Raw genomic sequence first — 18,703 nt, forward strand, 5'->3', positions numbered from 1 at the left:
ATAAATAAAATATTTTTTAAAAAGTTGAAAATAGAGCTACCCAGGAATTGCACTACTGAGTATTTACCCCAAAGATATAAATGTTGTGATGTGAAGGGGTTCCTGTACCCCAATGTTTATAGCAGCAATGCCCACAATAGCAGATCTATGGATAGAGCCCAGATATCCACTGACAGATGAATAGATCAAGAAGATGTGGTGTATATATACAATGGAATACTACTCAGCCATCAAGGGGGGAAAAAAAGAAATCTTGCCGTTTGCAGTGATGTGGATGGAACTAAAGGGTATTATGCTAAGCAAAATATGTCAGAGAAAGACAATTACATGATCCTATTCATATGTGGAATTTAAGAAACAAAGGATCAGGGGCACCTGGGTGGCTCAGTGGGTTAAAGCCTCTGCCTTAAGTTCAGGTCATGAGCTCAGGGTCCTGGGATTGAGCCCCGCATTGGGCTCTCTGCTCAGCGGAGAGCCTGCTTCCCTCTCTCTCCGCCTGCCTCTCTGCCTACTTGTGATCTCTGTCTGTCAAATAAATAAATTAAATCTTAAAAAAAAAAAAAAAGGAACAAAGGATCATGGGGAAGAGAGGAAAAAATTAAACAAGACAAAATCAGAGAGGGAGACAAACCGTAAGAGACTCTTATTGAGGGCTGCTGGAGGGAGGGGGGGAGTAGGGGATGTGATAACTGGATGATGGACATTAAAGAGGGCATGTGATGTAATGGGCACTGGGTATTATATATAAGACCGATGGGGGCACCTGAGTGGCTCAGTCAGTTAAGCGTCTGCCTTCAGCTCAGGTCATGATCTCAGGGTCTTGGGAATGAGCCCTGCTTCAGACTCCCTGCACAGCGGGGATTCTGCTTATCCCTCTCCCACTGCCACTTCCCCTGGCTTCTTCTCTCTCTCTCAAATAAATAAATAAAATCTTAAAAAAAAAAATAAAAGAGAAAGAAAAGACTTCGGGAAGTAGCTATAATCAATTGTTGCCCTTCTTCCTTAACAGTAGTTAGGGCTACCTCTTCAGAGAGGGGAATGATGAAGGACAATTGGAAGGCAGGCAGGCAAGGACTAGGACGCCCATGCTGTAAGAGGAAACCACCCTTAAAAGGATTTTTATCACACTCTGGAAGGAGCTGTCCACCCTTTCCCATATGATAGGTTTCCCAAACACCTGATTGGATGACGGGCAGTGTGAGGGTTAATCAGATTAAAACAGTATGCCAACAAGCCCATAAAAACCCTTAGAGGTAGAAACTCTGGTGGCAACCCCCTTGGGTCCCCTCCCTTCTTGGGAGCTTTGTACCATCACTTTCCTATGGCTCAATAAACCCTGCTTTACTACCCACCAAAAAACAAAACAAAACAAAACAAAAAACACACAACAACAAATGACAAAAAACAAACAAATAAATAAATAAATAAGTAAATGAACTAGAATAACAGACTGATGAATCACTGACCTCTACATCTGAAAATGATAATATATTCTATGTTATCTAATTGAATATAAATAAAAAAAATAAAAATCAGCCAACTAGTTAACAAGCAAACAAAAAAGTTACTATTGTGTTACATCCTTGCCAGCATTTGGTTTTGTTAGGTTTTTTTGGATTTTAGCCATTCTCATAGGTTTGTAGTGATACCTTGTTGTTTTAAGTTGCAATTCTCTCTTTTAAAAATGGTTTTATTGGGGCGCCTGGGTGGCTCAGAGGGTTAAGCTGCTGCCTTCGGCTCAGGTCATGATCTCAGGGTCCTGGGATCAAGTCCCACATCGGGCTCTCTGCTCAGCAGGGAGCCTGCTTCCTCCTCTCTCTCTGCCTGCCTCTCTGCCTACTTGTGATCTCTCTCTGTCAAATAAATAAATAAAATCTTAAATAAATAAATAAATAAATATGGTTTTATTTATTTGCTGGAGCGAGAGAAGCAGACTCCCCACTGAGCAGAGAGCCTGAGGTGGGACTTGCTCCCACGATTGTAAGAACATGACCAAAGAATGACACTTAACTGAGTGAGCCACCCAGGCACTCAGGTTGCAATTCTTTTTTTTTTTTTTTTTTTTAATTTTATTTATTTATTTGACAGAGAGAGATCACAAGTAGGCAGAGAGAAAGGAGGAAGCAGGCTCCCCGCTGAGCAGAAAGTTCGATGTGGGGCACGATCCCAGGACCCTGGGATCATGACCCCAGCTGTCCCAGGACCCTGGGATCATGACCCCAGCTGTCCCAGGACCCTGGGATCATGACCCCAGCCGAAGGCAGAGGCTTTAACCCACTGAGCCACCAAGGCGCCCCTCAGGTTGCAATTCTTTAATGACATCTGATGTTGAGAATCTTGAAATCATCTTTTCATAGATATGCTTATAGATCTTCTTTTGTGAGATGTCCAGATCTTTGTCCATTTTTTAACTGGGTTGTTTATTTTTTCGTTGAGTTTTTAGAGATCTTTATATAATTTGAATACATGTCCATTAGCTGATATCTGTTTTGCAAATTTTTTTTTCCCCCCAGCCTGGGCCTTGTCTTTTCATCCTCTTAACAATGTCTTTTGCATAGCAGAAGTTTTTAATTTTAATGATGTCCAGGTTTTCATGTTTTTCTTTCATGGTTCTAAAAACTCATCACCCCACTCAGGGTTACCTAAATTTTCTCCTTTGTTATCTTCAAGAAGTTTTATAGTTTTATGTTTTACATTAAATCTATGATCCATTATGAGTTAATTTTTGTGAAAGATATAAAGGCAGTATCTAGATTCCCCCTCCTTTTTTTTAGTACGTGAATGTCCAAGTTATTCCAGCACCATTTTTTGAGAGGAATACATTTTCTCCATTAAATAGTCTTTGCTTCTTTGTCAACAACAGTTGACTACACTTGTGTGGGTCTTTTTCGGGGTTCTCTATTCTGTTCTGTGAATGTATTTGTTTATGCTTTTCCAGTACCATGCTGTCTTGATTGTTACAGCTTTAAAATAAGTCTTGAAGTTGGGCAGTGTTAGTCCTCCAATTCACTGGTGTTTTAAAATTCGAGTGCCACAAATTCAATGTGTTCTACATACATACTGCTAATTTCTATTTATAACTCTTGTCAAGTAGATGGTGGCATATGGCGTACTCTATTTACAGAACATAAAGAGGCTAAATAACCTGCTTGTCCAACAGGTAGGAGAGTCTTGGCTTTCTAGTGCTTTGGTGCACTAACCTGTCCCAGGGGAAGGAAACTTGGTCCATCATCTGCAAGGTTAACTCTTCCCTATGTACATTAAAACACTGGAATTTTATTTGATCTGTTTTTTTCTGAGTTTGATGATCAGAAGTTATCCCCCTGACTTTGATTCATAGTAGGAACCCTGGGACTGTCGGGGAGTCTAACCGTATAGAATTGGGTGTGACCCCTGCACTGAATTATGCCCTAAACTATCATCTTGAAAGTTTCTATAGCAGATATTCCTGGTGTGGCTAGCCCAATATCTATTCATTAATCTCGTTTCCTTGGCCTCCTCTTGCAATAGAGAGGCTGGAAATGCTAAATAATTGTTTTCCAGACTTTCCCAAACCTACTTTTTAGGTAGTTATAAGACAGTCTGGCAACTAAGATACAACCCCCTGTTGGGGACTTCTAAAAAGTTTTTGCTTTCTTAATAAAAGGCAGCTGGTGATGCCTGCCCCCTACCTCTGATTCTTTTTGCCTTTACCATAGATATGATGCTTGGTGCTGCAGTAGCCATTTTATTACTAGAGTGAGAAACCAAAACTAAAGATCCTGGAGCAGAAAAAATAGAAATGAATTACGTTAAAACAGCTGAACTAATTACAGCAATTACCTGCCTCAAGCCCTCTTGTTAATGTGAGAACTCTCACCCCCACGTCTTAAAGCCACTGCTGGCCAGGTTATACATTACCTGTAACTGAAAACAGTCTCCACTTGCTAACCCTTCTAGTAGGGCTATCCTGTCATCGATATTTTTGGAATGCTTCTTTTAGAAATGCCATAGAGTTCCTTGACACATACTTTTGAATGTCCTCACTAGTGTCAATCTTTGCCCCCCTTTTTTGGAGTGTATCAGAAGGAAATGGATGTATTTTGTTTAGGAAAGAAAAGATTCACTGGAGACGTGAGAGCTGTATTCATTATCTGAAGCTTTTTTAGTAGGAAAAGGGATTATTATGACCGCCACTCTTGCTACCCCTCACCAAATTGGCCTAGGCCTTTAGAGTTTATACAAACACCACCATTTAATATACAAAATCTATGTTGTTACAGAGAACAGAGTTGAGACAAATAAGAACTTTATTATTAAGGGCGTTCCCATGATCAGTGTAGTTCAAACACAAAAATGTTGCCCCGTGAGACAGAGAACGTGCCTTCCTGGGAAGGGCTAATCAGAGAACTGAGGGTGCCTAGCAGGGGAACCCGTTAGAGCCCGCTCAACTATAACATTCAGTTTGGGGAATGAGATTGGCTAATTCTTTCTTAGCCTAGCCGAGTAGAGTTTTGGAGAAAGAACAGACCAGTTAGGTAAATGAGAGTAGGAGTATGGTTCCCCTCAAGTGAAGGGAAGAACTTGAACAATGCCTCAGTGTCTTTAAGATGAGTTTGGATACTCTGGATGGACCAGTTGGACCGGAGTGGACAGATTGGGACCTTGGCAATTTGTGTACTGTTTTAGGCCACCATTTTCTCCTCAGTAAATGAAGGGACCAACTGAAACCAGCAAGTCTCAACCTTTTCTTATAGTGACCCAGATTGTATGCCAAATGTTTGCAACTATAAGTCCTAAAGAAAATACATGGAGGTAGTACCTGTTGTTTTTTTTCTTTTAAACAATGAGATTCTTGTATAATAATAATTACCAGTGTACAGATATAGACCTTTAACTTTTTTCTTCTTAATAGACCTTCAACTTTTAGACAAGGCTGGTGCCTGTGTTGAAATGGATTTTCTTTGTCCCTTACTTAATCTTTAAAAAAAATTTTTTTTAAAGGTTTTATTTATTTATTTGACAGGCAGAGATTACAAGTAGGCAGAGAGGCAGGCAGAGAGAGAGAGAGGAGGAAGCAGGCTCCCTGCCGAGCAGAGAGCCCGATGCGATGCGGGGCTCTATCCCAGGACTCTGGGATCATGACCTGAGCTGAAGGCAAAGGCTTTAACCCACTGAGCCACCCAGGCGCCCCTATCTTTAAAATTTTTATAAATAATTACAAACTATTTTAAACCTTCAGAAAAGTACAGATAATAATATAATCCCCAAGATAAAATTTTAATATTTGAATATTTTGCTATACTTACTTCTAATCTCTTAAGATATAAAATATTACAAATATACCTAAAACCTCATCACTCAGCTCTTCTTTCTTCCTTTTTCTCAGTGGCAACTATTCTCTCAAAATTGCTGTGTGTCTTTCCCATGTCAATTTGTGTACTTTTACTGCATGCATCTATAATATGTGGCATTTTTTGTGTTAAATTTTACACAAATATCATACTGAATGCATCATCTTTCAACTTCCTTTTTCCCATTCATCATTATGTTTTAAACATGTATCTATCTTGATAGCACATAAATAATTTAATTGGCTGTGTAATACTTCACTGTATGAACAAATGATAATTCATCCATCCTTTCCCCTACAGAAGGATAGTTAGGTTGTTTCGACCTTTTTTTTTTTTTTTTTTGCTATTATAAAAAGGCTGGAAGTCGTGTTCCTTGCCCATGTCTTCCTGTACACACGTGCAACAGTTCCTTCAAAATATTAGAAGTAAAACTTCTGGGTTATAGAACAAGGGCATCTTCAATTTTAGGTTGCCGATGCCTCCTTTTGTCCAGGAGTCCAATCGAGGGATGAAAACGGTTGTTATCAGTGACTAGCTCTGCAGAGCTGATCAGGTGGGGGATTATCTAGTGCACTTAGGAGAGGAAAAGGAGCTACCTTAATTGTCACAAGTCTTATTATTCAAATAATAATTGGTCTTCTTCCAAAAGCCAAACAAGAGAATATTAAATATGGACCCAATAAAATGATTGCTTCCACAGTATTCTGGACAAGTGATTATACATCCTATTCTTGAATACTATCAAAAACAGAGAATTTACAACTTCCCAAAGAAGCTCAGTTCTAGAAGTAGGAAATTTTTCTCTTAAATTATCTAAAATTATCTAAAAACATTTCTGGCTGGGAGGGGTGCCTGATTCTGAACTTAATTAAGTCTCCTGTGAGCCTGTTTTTTCTATGTAAAAATGCGAGTAAGAATAATACTTAATTCAATCAAATGGGTTATGGGAATCAAATGAATTAGTGTGTGTGAATGTGTGTATACATAGATAAATGGATGCACATATACATATGCAAATGTATATACATGTATACGTATGAAATATACTCATATAGCATATATGCATATATATTCCTATCTGCAGAAAAGAAAGAGTGCATGAGAGGGCAAGTGAGCTCCTGGTAGAAAATAATTATTTTTATTTTATATTATTTTTAAAGAAAATAATCAATTTTAGCTGCAGCTATTATTTTTTAAGATTTTACTTATATATTTGAGAGCGAGAGAAGGGGGGTTGTCAGAGGGAGAGGGACAAGGACAAGCAGAGCCTGATGTGGAGCTCAACATGGGGTTCAATCTCAGAACCCCAAGATCATGACCTGAGCCATAGTCAGATCCTTAAGCAACTGAACCACCCAGGCACCTCTCAGCTATTATTAATATTCTTCATCTTATTGATGAGGGAGTGGAGGCTAGCTGAAAACAAAAGCATAAGTGGACACCCTGCAACCTCCCACCAGCCCCCACTCCTGGGTGGGACACATGTGACTTTCTTCTAGGAATCTCCCAATTGTCTTAACGTTAATACCTTGCTAGAAGGGAAAACAACCTTAACTCGACAATGGCACCTGGCCTCTGGTATCTTGCAAAGATCTTTTAGGTGGGTCCTCTTTAGCATATGAAAGTTCTTTTGAAACCTCCCTTTTCCTTACCTCCCCCAACTTGCAAGTATATAATGAGCCACTCCTCAAGACCCCTGTGCCACAGCTCTTTGTGCTAACGGGTTTTTGTCACCATGCTCTAAAAAGAACACCATTTTGCACCAAAGATGTCTCAAGAATTCTTTCTTTCTTTTTTTTTTTTTTTAAGATTTTATTTATTTGACAGACAGAGATCACAAGTAGGCAGAGAAGCAGACAGAGAGAGAGGAGGAAGCAGGTTTCCTGCTGAGCAGTGATCCCGACTCCGGGCTCCATCCCAGGACCCTGGGATCATGACCTGAGCCGAAGGCAGAGGCCTTAACCCACTGAGTCACCAACGCGCCCTCAAGAATTATTTCTTGATCATTGGCTCCAGACCTCACTCCACTGAACCTCGCCTATATTCCAAAACCATACACTATCACCCATTCCTTACCAACAAAAGTTCATTCTGCCAACCATTTTTTACTATCTATGTGCTAGGAGCCACAGGTACATCACCCACACTTCTCTGTTGGTATTTCTTTCTTTCTTTCTTTTTTTTAAGATTTTATTTATTTATTTGACAGAGAGAGATCATGAGTAGGCAGAGAGGCAGGCAGAGAGAGAGAAGGAAGCAGGCTCCCCGTTGAGCAGAGAGCCCAACAAGGGACTCGATTCCAGGACCCTGAGATCATGACCTGAGCCGAAGGCAGAGGCTTAACCCACTGAGCCACCCAGGCACCCTCTGTTGGTATTTCTAAGAGCCCCTGTGACATTGCCAGCATAGAGCAAAGGTTTAAAATGGGAATTCTGGATTCAAATAATCTGGATTTGAATCCCAACTGTACCACACTTCCTAGCTATGCAATTTGTGAGGACTGCTTAATTCCCTGATAAGAATTTCTCTCTCATGGTAAATACTCCACATATATTAGTTATTTCTCATTTTAATTGAGCCAGTGACCCTAACCAGGCTTTCAGCCTGAGCCTGGGGAGCTATGGATAATTTCAGTTTTCTTCTAGTCCCAAAATTTATGATATTTTATATTCAGTGGAACATCTGTGGGGGAGACATCAGGAAGAATGACCCACATTTATAGGAGAAAAGCATTTCACAAAGCTGAATTCACAAGTAGGTTCTAACTCCTCCAAATGGGAAGAAATCACCCTTTGGGAGCTCACAGACTAATTTATATACTTGATGTGAGCAGAAGTAGGAAAAAAGCAACTCATGGAGTGATAAACATGGAACAAACACTGTGGATGGTAAATATACATAGTCCTTCCTGAGAGTAGGTGCTGCCTGGTTCTCACTGGAGGGACAGGTAGTGTTCCAAGGCTCAGACTCTGGAGTAAGGCTGATCTAGGTTCAAATCCCAGTTTGGTTCCAGGCTCTATGACCCTGGGCAAGTTGCTTTTAATCTCTTTGTGCTTCAGCTTTCTTTTCTTTTCTGCAAAACACCGTAAGAGTAGGAGTATCTAAGAAATTGTACTCAATACAGTGGGGACATAGTAAATACTAAATAAGAGCGAATTACTGTTATCTGACAAATGGCACCCACCCTATGGGTGAATGCCAAGTTTCCATTCTCAGAAAATGATGACAATTTTTTCTTTTTCTGACCTGAGGCGCCTCATGGGTGGGGCCTGGGCTCTGTTTTCAGAAGTTACACCTGATGCCTCCCTTGTCACCTTGAGCACTTCCTTAGGACGGTACCTCCTCTAGCAGACGTGGCACTCCACTAGGCTGGAACTGCCTCTTCCTTAGAGGGGGGAACAGTAGTGCCTCCACCAGTTAGTCTCAGAAGGACCGCATCTCTGTCTCTTTCGGTCAGCCTGAGGGTTTCCGTAGTGTGTGGTTGGCTCCCCTCCAAGCCACTCAGTTGTAGGACTGATTACGTTTTATCCTCTTTCTTCAGGCCCAGGAGCAAGAGTGAGGAATGTGCCACTCAGCAGCCCCCCAGGGCAGGAAAGAGTAAGAGGAAGCTGGACTCTGGGGGATCGGGGGCATTGGGGCCCCAGCCTGAAAAGTCTCCCAGTTCACGGGCTCTGAGGAAGTCTTGGTGAGGCTCTCAGGAGACTGTGTCGGGCTCTGAGGGGCAATGGGTGAGTGTTAGGGGTGTCCCAGAAGCAACGTGAGGGACCATTTTCCCTGGATGTGGGGTGGGAGGTGCGTCAGGGTAACTAATGGCAACTGGGCGGGGTGAGCCCACTGGGCAGGAGCTCTTCGACGGGGAAAAACTACGATTCCCAGTATGCCCTGGGGCTTAGCCCGGCTTTCCCGCCTGCCCACTGGCTGCGGGTCTGGCGAGCGCAGGAGTGGATTGGTCGCGGCGGTGCGGGGCTCCCCCACTAGCAGGTTAGTAGGCACCGCCGGCAGCAGACGTTGACCGGGCGCGCGGGGCGGGGGAGGGGCCCGGCTAGCCATTCTGGAAACCGCCGGACGCTCTCTCCGTAGCGTAGCCGCCGGCTGTGAGGCGCGGGGCGGAGGCGGAGACTGCGTGGCGCAGGCGCGGTGCTGGGCTTCTCCTGGGTCCCCAGACAGCTGGAGGAGATAAACAGAGGAGGAGGAGGGAGGGGAGTGCGTGTGTGAGAGCGCGCGAGGGAGTGTGAGTGTGTGTGAGCGCGGGTGTGAGGCGGTGCGCAGGGGCGGGCGGAGGCGCTGTCCGGCCCCGGCCAGGCGCCGGGCGGGGAGCATGGGAAGGGGCTAGAGCTGCCCGGGCCCCCCAGCCCCCTCCCCGGGATCCGCGCCCCCCCCTCCCGGGAGAGGGGCCGGGCCCCCCGGACGGACATGGGCTCCTGAAGTTGCGCCGCCGCTGGTCCTGGGAAGAGGCCTGACAGGTACTGGTAGCCACCGCCCCCTGCCCTCGCCGGGCGCCGAAGCGAGAACCGGCTCCCGCAGTCCCGGCACACGGGCCGCCCGCTCTGGGCCGGCCGCAGCCTTGCCGGCCCGGGGGCCCTGAGGCCGCCAGCCTCGGGGCTCCGGGGTGTCCCAAGAGGGGACAGGCCTCGCAGGGGCGAAGGGCAGAGTGGGCCGGGGGCGGGGTGGGGATGGAGGGCCGGCCGGGACATGGGTGGTGGGGGAGGCTTTGGGAGTCCAGGGGGCTCTGCCAAGGGAGAGGTGGAAGTCATCCCATCACGGGACTTTTTTGCGGAGTTTTTGTTTGACATCTGATCTGGCGCCGGTCTCAGGAAGAAGGGGGCAGGTGGAAATGCCGGGAGGGCTACGTTGACCTGACCTGCTCTCTTAGTTTCCTGCTCTCCTGCTCTCGCTCTGTCTCGCTTGCTCTCGCGCTCTGTCTCTGTCTCTCTCTCTCCCGCTCTCTTTCTCTGTGAGTGAGTGTGTGTGTGTCTGTGTGTGTGTGTCCGTCTGTCCGTGGCCAGGCTTCTTGCAGCCGCAGATGCCTTCAGTGGCCCATCCTGGCACTAAGCAGAACTCCTAATGTGTTTCCACCAGGCGACTGTAACGCCCTTACAGAGGGCCTTTACTTGGGAACGGGCTATTCAGTAACCCACTTAAAAGGGAAATAGGAAGTGTAGAATAGGAGAGAGACTGTGAACCATCAGGTACCAAGTCTTGTCACTGAAAGCTGCAGTGGGACGCCCCCACTCCTTGCCAGCCAGATTGACTTTGCTTAGTGACCTCTGCCTCTCCTCTGTAGGTGTACCACCAGGGACTCTAGAAAAGAGGTATCAGGACTTATGACTAAAGTCTGACTGACTAATTTGACTATTTTCCTCAAAGTCCTTTTCTTCTGTGACTTTTTTTTTTTTTAAGAACTTCCTGAGGTAGTGGTAGAGAAACTTTAAAGTTTTCTTCTTAAGTTTATGAGTTTAGAAACCTGATAGGGTGTCTGTAACTTCCCCATTCTTCCCAAGGATGAGGTAGATGATCAGGGTAAAGTGGCAGTTAAGTGTTCCCTTTTAACAAAGCCTGAAACAGTTTTCAGAAGAAACTATTCAGAGGACACCTCCAGACTCAAAGACGTTATGAAATCTCTGCCTAGGGCACAGGTATGTCCAGTGATCTGAACGAAGCTTTTCTGTACCTTACAGCCCCTCCTGAATGGCTAGTGTCTTCTTGAAGTGAAGGGACTATTTATGGCTGTTTCTGGATTGAAGAATCTTGTCTGCTGAGTATAATAACTGGATCCTCTAGCGTAGACCGGGGAGTAACTAGAAAGGCTCGATTGGGCTAATGTTGAGACTTAACAGTGGATTTCCAGTGCAGGTTGTTGTATTTCATTGGCAGACGGAGAAACATTTTCTGCCATAGTTTGTGATCCTGCTGCTTTAATACTGGGGTATTTTGACCTATTTGGGGACACTTATGTTCAAGCCACCTGTCAATTTGTAGAAGCAGTGCTTTGGGTCAATTCTGAAGAATAACAGAACAACAATCCGTATTTCTGCCTAAGACTCCTTCTCTTGGAGTTACTGAAAGGAAGAGAATATGTGTAGTGATTATGGTGATGGTATTAACATTGGCGATTTGCCACTTGGGGATTTTTAGAGTTGTCATGCAGCTGACAAATTTTCTAGCTGGAAGGAAGTTAGTAGTGACTCATGGGACATCAAATTAGGGTTTTTTCACACACCTAGACTTCGGGACTTGGAAGGATACAACTGAAGATTTTAAAGCCCTCTGCTAAACATCTTTGGACTTTGAGGGGCCAGCTGCTGCAAAGACCCAGAACTATGACTTCAACAATTTTTAAATTATTTTCTTCACTCCTTTTTGAATTAGGGAGTGTGGCCCACATGTGAAGTCCTGGGTCTTAAAGAGGGAATCATAAACAACATGTAATATGGTGATACTTACCTTTTTTTGGGGTCTCTGATTGAATGATCCTGATTCCTTTCTTCTTTTATCCTTACCTTTCTGGATTCCACTGCATCTTTGGGCCACCGTTGCAGAGGGACTCACGTAACTCCTTGGCTACAAAAACACAGGCCCTGGTATTTTCCATCAGAAACCAATCCCTTGGTGTTACATTTAATTGTGTCTAACTTTGAGAGATATTTACTAATTAGAATACATTCTAAGAAGTAACTGACATATATTGAGGGCCTGGTATATGTTGGGATGTGTGCTAGTTAGTGTTTTACTTTATCTAATTTAGCCCTCATAACTGCCTGTGAGGCAAAGATCATTTTCCCTATTATACATATGAAGATACAGGTACAGAGAGGTTAAATAACTTTCTTAAGGTCACACAGCAAATATAGGAAATGTTTAGAATTCAAACCAGGGCCTGTCTCCTTTGAGGCTGTGATGCTTGAAGATCTAAAAGGACCAATGCTAAGAGCTTGGGGGAACACAAAACCTGCCTTCAAGTATTTGAAGAACTGTTATGTAGAAAGAGAACTGGACTTTCTCTGTGTGATTCTGGAAAGCAGCACTAGGATCAAGGGATAGTAATTCCCAAAGAGGAGATGTTGGCTTGGTAAGAGAAAATTTGGCTTTCTAAAAGCAAAATCGACCACCCCGTGAGGGAATGACTTACTTGTCATTGTAGATATTCAAGCAGAGGCTTTTCCACTTCTTATAAAGGATTTGGTAGAGGAGTTCATACTTAATGTAGGTAACTGGACTAATTAGTTATTCAGTATTTTAAACCCTGTTATTATATGGAAATGATGTCAAACTCCTGCCGTATTGAACTGTAAAAAACTAACTCATATTTCATACTTACTGTGTGCCAGGCACTTGTTAGATACTTTTTCTACGATATTTCATTTAATCTTTAGATCCCCTATGAAGGAACTATCATCCCCACTTTATTAGTTTATTTGTCAGGGAGAGAGCACAAGCAGGGAGGGCAGTAGGCAGAGAGAGCAGTAGCCTCCCCACGGAGCAAGGAACCCGATGCAGGACTCGATCCCAGGACTCTATAGACTCATGACCTGAGCTGAAGGCAGGTACTTAACCAACTGAACCACCCAGGCGTCCCTCATTACCACCACTTTACAAATGAGGAAACTGAGGTTCCAGAAAGTTAAAAAAAAAAAAAAACCTAACCTGTTAGGTGACACAGCTAGAAGTAGGACTGATATTTGAACCTTTGTACCTTCTTAGCTGTGTAACGTAGGGTAAATCATGTGTCCTCTCTGAGCTTTAGTTTCCTCATATGTGAAATGAGATTTGTGACAGTACCTTCCTTGTAGTGGTTTTATGAGTACTAACTGTTGTACTATACACTTTTTGCTAGACCTCACTGATTGCCCTTGAGAGCCTGGGTTTGGGGTAAAAGGGTACCATTTTGTTTCTTTAGGGTGACACCCTGAGAATTCTGGGGTTCGCTCTGTGTACTATTTGTAGTAGATGCTGACTCCTTGAAGGGCTTTGTGGCATTAGTGACTAATACCTTAAAAACTCGAGGCCTGAGTAAGAGGAAGGTTCAGCCAGTAGGTTGGAGTATAGAAGGCAGTGTCAGAGGTCTTGTGGAAAAAAATTCCTCACCCTACTGTAGAGTCAGATTCAGGGATCACTGTTTGCATTTTTATATTTAATGTCTTATTTTAAAATGAACAAGGTCACAATTGCCAGAGCTGTGATAGAGCTGGATGCCAAGAATAATAACCCTTAATCCTTCCTGTAGCCATCTGGGGAGGTATTAACCCCATTTTCTTAGGGAATGGGGCAGAGCAGGATCAGACGTTACCCAGGTAGCTATCCAGGGGCTCTCAGGACATGGGCAGAATTTTATCCTTGTTCATAACCCCCCGATTCTATTTTCAGAAAGCACAAGACTGTGCTTTTCCATATACTTTTAGAGAGCCTTTCTTAGAATGGGAGTCAGGCATTTCTGGTCTTGGAGTTTCAAGTTGAGCCCTCAGTTGAGCCCTGAATATTTGGGTGCTGGTGGCTTACCTGATTCCTTCTTTTTTTTTTTTTTTTTTTTAAAGATTTTATTTATTTATTTGACAGAGAGAGATTACAAGTAGGCAGAGAGGCAGGCAGAGAGAGAGGAGGAAGCAGGCTCCCTGCTGAGCAGAGAGCCCGATGCGGGACTCGATCCCAGGACCCTGAGATCATGACCTGAGCCGAAGGCAGCGGCTTAACCCACTGAGCCACCCAGGCGCCCTTTTTTTTTTTTTTTTTTTAAATTTTATTTATTTATTTGACATAGAGAGAGAGATCACAAGTAGGCAGAGAGGCAGGCAGAGAGAGAGGAGGAAGCAGGCTCCCCACCAAGCAGAGAGCCCGATGTGGGGCTCGATCCCAGGATCCTGAGATCATGACCTGAGCTGAAGGCAGAGGCTTTAACCCGCTGAGCCACCCAGGTGCCCCGACCTGATTCCTTCTTGAGTCAGACATCTGGATGTAACACACAGCTGCAACTGAGTTGGAAAGGAAGCATTTCCACACTGATTGGCTTAGTTTTCCTTAACTTCTCTGCTAGAAAGAAAGTTACAGGGTGAAACTTCAAAGACTTCCCTATGAGAGGTATGTTGAATCATGCCAAAATTTGGAAAGATGCAAGTTAAAGGAAAAATCCAAGCCTGCAGATGCTCATATATACAGTAAGAGAGGACAGCATTTTCAAAGTATGCTCCTTTTGTCTACCTGTTCCCTTTCACTACCTTAAGGTAATTGTGGCCCTAGGAAAAAGCAGATAAATTAGCTGTAATCACTGAAAAGCATTGTTCTAAAAACATCAAGAAAAATTTTTCACAAAGCACGAATGTAGAGAAGCCATAGAGGTGAGTTTTCATCCATATGGAGTCATTTGAGCCAGTAGCCTCGAAGATGGCAAAGAACTTTTCCAAAGGTGCTTTGTTGATGGGCCTATCCTGCCAATCAAACCTTTCCCAGATGCTCTCCTTGTGCCAGCTTAGTCCGTGACCCTGAAATACACCGGGAACTTTTTATGTTTGACACTGGCAGAGTCAAGGTGATTTTGATTCCTTAGCTTTAACCCTAAGGAATGCTAAGAGCTTCTTTGAGGTAACAGTGCTTGCACATGATCTGATTAAAAGTAGTAACTATTTTTTAGTTGTCAGTGACCTGGGTCTTAGAATTAAACTATCTAGTTTGATTCTCCATTTAAAAACTATAACTTTAGGCAAACTAAATTCTCTCCACCTCAGAGCTTTCATCTGAAATGTGGGGATAATAATAGTACCTGCCTCATAGGTTTATGAGCAATCTGTCAGAACACTAAGAAATGCTTTGAGAGCTTGTTTGGAAGTTCTAGCAGGGGAGCGCAGCTAATCGTATACCCTTGACCGAAGAATGGTCCTCTCCTCTATCGGGGAAGGTCGTCCTCTTTGACTGAGCGCTCAGCTTCGGGAGGGATGCACATGGAGCGGTGAGGGAGGACGGGGACACCCGCCTAGCCAGCCAGATCAGCCAAATCAACCCTGGCGATCAATGGGATGACAGATGTCGCAGCCAGATCGCCCTCACATACTTAAGAAATGCTTTGAAGGGGGCACCTAAGTGGCTCAGTGGGCTAATCCTCTGCCTTCGGCTCAGGTCATGATCCCAGGGTTCTGGGATCGAGCCCCACTTAAGGCTCTCTGCTCAGCAGGAAGCCTGCTTCCCTCTTACTCTCTGCCTACTTGTGACCTCTCTTTTTGTCAAATAAATAAATAAAATCTTTAAAAAAAAAAAACAAAGAAAGACATGCTTTGAAGGGGCACCAGGGTGGCTCAGTTGGTTAGGCAGCTTCCTTCAGCTCGGGTCATGATTCCGGGGTCCTGGGATTAAGCCCCACATCAGGCTTCCTGATGAGCAGAGATCCTGCTTCTCTCTTCACCCTCTGCCTGCCATTCTGCTTACTTGTGCTCTCTATCTCTCTGTCAAATAACTAAATAAAATCTTAAAAAAAAAAAAAAGTGGTTCATTAAAAAAAGAAAGAAAGAAATGCTTTGAATGTTCCCTAAATATTTTTACCAGGCTTGGCATCAGGCATTTTACGTATATATCTCTTCACTCTTTGAAAGTAGGCATTATTGTCCTTGTTTTGCAGATTAGGAAGCTGAGGTTTAGAAATGTGGCCACACGGAAAATAGGTGGCAGAACTAGGATTTGAACCTTAGGTCTGTTGGACTCCAGTGCCCAACTCTTTATTTTATTATGCTACTTGGAATGACCTTTATCCTTTGGAAGTGTATTTCTCTTCTATAGGATTGCTCCAGTAGGTAGACCACTGCAAATAGAGTGAAAGGAAACTTGCATACATCTTTTGCATAATTCAGAATGTTGAAAGGGGGCCAGTGGTCACTCTGGTTGGGGGCATCTCTCCACAGTGAGAGGCTGCATGTTCAGAGGAAAAAGAATACAGATGACTGGGGTTCCATCTCCACTCTACTGCTCCTAGGAGTGTGTTCTTAGAATCACAGGGTAGAGGCATTGGAAGAAGTTTTGTAGCTCATCTCAGAGTCTACCTCTCATTTTACAGATGGGGAAACAGTCTGAGAGAGTGAAACGCCTCACACAGGGTTTTTCAGCCAGTTAGAGGCAGAGCCCCTGCCTGGAGCACAAGATCCTAAATCCTGGTCCAGTGCTTATTCCTCAGTACCACATAGCGCTGTGCTTCAGTTCTCCCTTGTTAAGAGGGATGATAATAGCTTTCTAGCTTCCTCACAGGATTGTTGTGAAGTTCAAGGTAAAAGCATAAATGAAATGATCAGCACTCTGATAGGTATATAGCACTGTATGTACACAAGATCGTCATGCTATCATTCATTCAGCAAGTACTTACTGGTGTCTGCTAAGCCTGCATCAGTCCTTGGAGACCTAGGAGGGTCAGTAGATTAATCAGATGAAGAGCTAGCCCTCAGGATTCTTTTAGTCTTTTAAAGAAGAGAAGCCCCACAAAAATAATTACAGTTCAGGGCAGGAGACAGGCAAAGAAAAGGGTGAGAACTGAATTTTCCCAAGTTCTGATTTTGAGGCAGAGAAAAGAAAAGGGTTTGGGGACTTGATCTCTTCTTGAGGTATAATTCATGTGCCATAACGTTTACCCTTTTAATGTATACAATTCTGCCCTTTTTAATATACCACAAAGTTGTGCATCCTTCACCACTAATTCCAGAACATTTTCATCATGCCCCAAAGAAACCCATATTCTTTAGCTATCACAGCCACCGCAGTCACTCCCATCTTCTTCCTCAATTCCAAGGAACCAGTAGTATACTTCCTGTCCCTGTAGCTTTTGCTATTCTTTTTTTTTTTTTTTTTAAGATTTTACTTATTTATTTGACAGAGACCCAGCTAGAGAGGGAACACAAGCAGTGAAGTGGGGGAAAGAGAAGCAGGCTTCCCAGTGTGGAGCAGGGAGCCCAACATGGGACTCGATCCCAGGACCCTGGGATCATGACCTGAGCTGAAGACAGATGCTTAACGACTAAGCCACCCAGGTGTCCCAGCTTTTGCTATTCTTGACGTTTAGTATAAATGGATTCATAAAATATGTGGCCTTTTGTGACTGACTTGTTTCAAATAATGTTCTTAAGTTTCATTCCTGTTGCAGCATGAATCAGTGCTTCATTCCTTTTTATAGCTTATTAATACTCGATTATATGGCTATATCACATTTTACTTACCCATTTATGGACATTTACCATTGGTAGACATTTGGGTTGTTTCTACTTTAGGGCTGTGAACATTGATTTATGAGTTTTTGTGTAGACTTATGTTTTCATTTTTCTTAGGTTATACCTAGAAGTGGAATTTCTAGGTCATATAGTAACTATATTTAACTTTTTAAGAGGAGGCTCTTTCCTTCCTTCCTTCCTTCCTTCCTTCCTTCTTCTTTCCTTCCTTCCTTCCTCTTTCCCTCCCTCCCTCCCTCCCTTTCTTTCTTTTGAGAGGGAAAGAGGGGAGGCGTGGGGGGAAGAGGGAGAGGTAGAGAGAATCGTAAGCAGGCCCCGTGCTCAGTGCGGAACCCAGGATGGGAGTTGATCTCGAGACCCTGAGATCATGACCTGACCCGAAAGCGAGAGTCGGACACTTAACTGACTGAGCCACCCAGGCACCCAGAGAGGAAGCTTTTCTTAAACACTTTTTCCTTATTGTCACTCATACTTATTAAGTATTTACAGTGTGCCACTTATCCTGTATAATCCTCACAGCATCTCTGAGGTAGGTGCTGTTGTTACCTTCATGTAACAGATGAAAAATAGCCAGTCTTTCTTGAGTGCTTACCACATGCCAGGTATTGTACTAAGTGTTTTGTAATGCATTATATCATTAATGTTCCCAATAACCCTGTGAGGTAAAAATTACTATGTATACCTACATGACAGGTAAAACGATTAACAAACAAACAAAAAACCCCCAGGAGCTTAAATGTAAATAATTTTACCCAAGCTCATACAACCTAGTATATAGTAGAGCCAGATTCAAACTCATTTCTTTCAGTTTGAAGCAGGTTCCTAAGGGCTGTTTCTGTATTATTATAAAAACAATTAATGTTCACAACAGAATACTTGGAAAGTACAGAGGAACAGAAAAAAATACATTTATATATGTGTATATCACCTGTTGTCTTATCAGAGAGAAGACCACTGGCACATTTTTTATACATATCCTTGTTATAACATTGTAGATACGTTCATTTCTAGGGTTTTTTTCCCCTCCAGGGCTGAGATGGCTGTAGATATGTCTTAAATTTGATTTTTTTAAATCTGGTTTTGTGTTTCATTAATCAGTCTTCCATGTTTTGAATGACTCTGTAATAAGAAAGATTTTTTAAAGGATTTTATTAGAAGGGCACTGACATGGCACAGTTGTTT

At 43.3% G+C, this 18,703-nt stretch overlaps 1 protein-coding gene across 3 annotated transcripts in view; it reads left to right on the plus strand.

Annotated features, from left to right (window-relative positions):
- Positions 1 to 9,568: 9,568 nt before the first annotated feature.
- Positions 9,569 to 18,703, plus strand: part of WDTC1 (WD and tetratricopeptide repeats 1) — a 70,590-nt gene continuing 61,455 nt past the window's right edge. For 2 of the 3 annotated variants that reach the window (XM_044237534.1, XM_044237535.1), the window contains exon 1: positions 9,569 to 9,796. The gene's annotated coding sequence lies outside the window, so the exon portion shown is untranslated. The remainder of the gene's footprint in view (positions 9,797 to 18,703) is intronic. The other variant, XM_044237533.1, reaches the window with a different exon arrangement.

Source organism: Neovison vison, chromosome 2 (genome assembly GCF_020171115.1).
Source record: "Neovison vison isolate M4711 chromosome 2, ASM_NN_V1, whole genome shotgun sequence".
In the NCBI taxonomy this organism is placed as follows: domain Eukaryota; kingdom Metazoa; phylum Chordata; class Mammalia; order Carnivora; family Mustelidae; genus Neogale; species Neogale vison.